Genomic DNA, 2,931 nt, shown 5'->3' on the forward strand with positions numbered 1-2,931 from the left:
AGAGGTTATGAAGGCTTACAGGCGAAAATATTTTTGAAGGGTGTTGCCACCTGTTTCAAAATTTAATTAAATTAAATTGGTAAGATAAATTANTAATTAATGACATAAATTAGATATTTCAATATGGGTGTCAAAAGAAAGAGGTTATGAAGGCTTACAGGCGAAAATATTTTTGAGGGGGGTTGCCACCTGTTTCAAAATTTAATTAAATGAAATTGATAAGATAAATTAAATATTGCAATATGGGTATCACATTAAAAAGGTTAGAGAAGGCTTACTACTGAAAATATTTTTGAGTCGAGTTGCCACCAATTTCGAAAATTTAATTCAATTAAGTTAATAAGATAAAGTATGTATTATAATATAGGTGTCGAACGAAAAGTATTTGAAAAATTATTGATTAAGAAATATTTTCTATAGGCCTGCCACCTACCTGAGCGGTAAAAACTAAAAGCCATACTCGCAAATATTATTCAAAGCTTTTGAGGCTCGCATCAATGTGGAATACTGTAACTCCGTCAAGTTAGTGTTTATTGATGGCAAACAAAGTACTATCATGTTTGGCAATGATATCACCCCATCGAACAATGCACTAAGCCTCAATATAAAAAGAGAACAAAAGCCGAAGTTTTAGCCGAAGCAGTTGATACAAATGTTCCACAATTGAACTAACAAAAAAAATATGGCCTACGACTCTTTTATAGAAGCTGTGGACACTGGAGTAAATTTTAAACAAAAAACAAAACCGACTTCAATTCTCATATACAAATTTAAGAGTACCGTTATTTTCTTTATGGCCCAATTATCGGATCTACATTCAGTTAGCAGGAAACTACCTCTGAGGAACCACCTTTCCTTTAAAAAATATTTGTAGAAAACGGATAACGTAGTCCAAAGTTATCCGGTAACATACATAAAAAAAATATTCCGACGAATTAATAAAATATGCAGATTAATATTTAATAAAGTGTTACGGCTATATTTTTTTTTAATACAAACCTGTGCTTGGGAGTTTAATGATACGAAAAATTAATTTCTGATATCTATTTTTTATTTAAAGAACCGCAAGATTGCACTACAAAGCAAATTACATATTTTTTACTATTGTAACGGGAGAAGTTACTGTATGTATTTTTTTTTTTATATGTACAGTGTCGAACAAAAGTTTTGGCACAGTAAATATTCGCATTACATATATGCAAAGTTTTTAATTGATTTCCGATAATTTTTTATAAAAACATAGTTCATACTATATCAAAACACATAAAAATCAAATGTGTAAACTTTGTGCAAAACTCAGGAAAATCCAATAAATCTGCATACTAATTTGCAATTTTATATTCAGATTTTCAAGCAACTTCAAACTTGCACTTTGATAAACTAAAACTGAATGGACTACTAAACTGCATACTTGGAATTCTTTTAAAAACTACTTTGCCTATATTGCGTAAAATTCACTGTGCCAATACTTTTGTTCGTTACTGTAAGTAAATGAAACTTTAACTTTAAAAAACCAAAAAAAAAAATAAATTTACAATATTTCAAAATTATTTTTCGAATCATAAATTTTGTTATGATTAACAATGTATTTAATTTTTTTTTGGTTTTAAATCCTTTTTGCTTTCAACACGAGGTATCTTTTTTCTATTGTCATAGCCATAACTCCCTCTCTATTTTTATCAATCAATCAATCAATTTTATAATTTTTTTTCGGCATTTTTCCTAAATACAAGTAGAGCTTTATAAAACTTGTATAACACCAAATGTTTATCAAGCTTAGAATTTTGTGTTATCCGGGCAGGCTTATTAATTTAACCAGAGAATATGTTTTCTTTATTAAGTTTACCCAGTACCCCATTTTAAACTGCTGCCTGTACTGTATCAGAGGTTAAAACTTGTTAAATTTTTATTTAAAATTTTCGGTAAGGAATAAGCGAGTGGATGAAAAATATATAACGGTAAGAACGGCCCATATATATGTATATGAAAGAATACACACATGCGACGTCTCTAGCCATTGTGTGTCACTCCTTTAAATTATAGTCATTTTTTTCTTATTGTATTAAAAAAATAACGTTCGTAACACTTTAGTAAATATTAATCCATATATTAACTTAGTATATATTAAAGACTAGAAGATGACCCGGTGAACTTCATATCATCTATAATTTATCTGATTAAAAATTTTCACTATGGGGGTATCCCCCATCCCCCTCCCTCCTTTGCGAGTTCCAATTTTTTTACGCTATTATAGGTCCAGTAGTGCGATTCACTAACTTTTAACAACGCTACTTGCCGAGTTGTAAACTAACAATTTTTGTTGTTTGCAGTAACGATTGTACGATTCTCTAACGTACCCATTAACAACACTAAACAGCTGACTTTTGCTATTTATTTAAAATGATAAAAAGTGGCACCTCTGTTACCCGAAATGTCAAAATCTACGAAAAGCACAAAAGGGAATAGGAAAAAAACGCAATTTACCACAGATTCTTCTTAAAAATGTAAGTATTTCAATAAATTGATGAATAAATAATTTAACTAGCTATTGTTCTTTTATCGCAGGATGGCCTCGACTAGCCAAGCAGCCAACAAGCGGAGCCGCGCTTCAATGGAGCAGTTGAGTGGTATGCTGGACTTCTTTTTGGAAAACCCGGGACTAGCCGGTGGGAAGTTTCATCGGCTACACGGGAAGATGGAGCACGAGAAGAAGTGGGAGGAGATGGCTTCCAAGCTAAATGCCATCGGAGGTGCTCAAAAGTCCGCCAACAGTGGCGCACAGTAAGTAATAAGCCCATTAAGTTTGAACGTACCAGCAAGCAACGGTGCTGTGCGTATGAACTGGTGAATTGGGAAAAATTAATCACTTTTATTTAGGTCTGTCGTTTGTGAAAATAATTATTAACGTAAGAATATCGGTTTTCTTATAAA

The sequence above is a fragment of the Rhagoletis zephyria genome, unplaced genomic scaffold (genome assembly GCF_001687245.7).
Source record: "Rhagoletis zephyria isolate East Lansing unplaced genomic scaffold, Rhagoletis_zephyria_1.1 Rzeph_scaffold_00304, whole genome shotgun sequence".
Classification (NCBI taxonomy): domain Eukaryota; kingdom Metazoa; phylum Arthropoda; class Insecta; order Diptera; family Tephritidae; genus Rhagoletis; species Rhagoletis zephyria.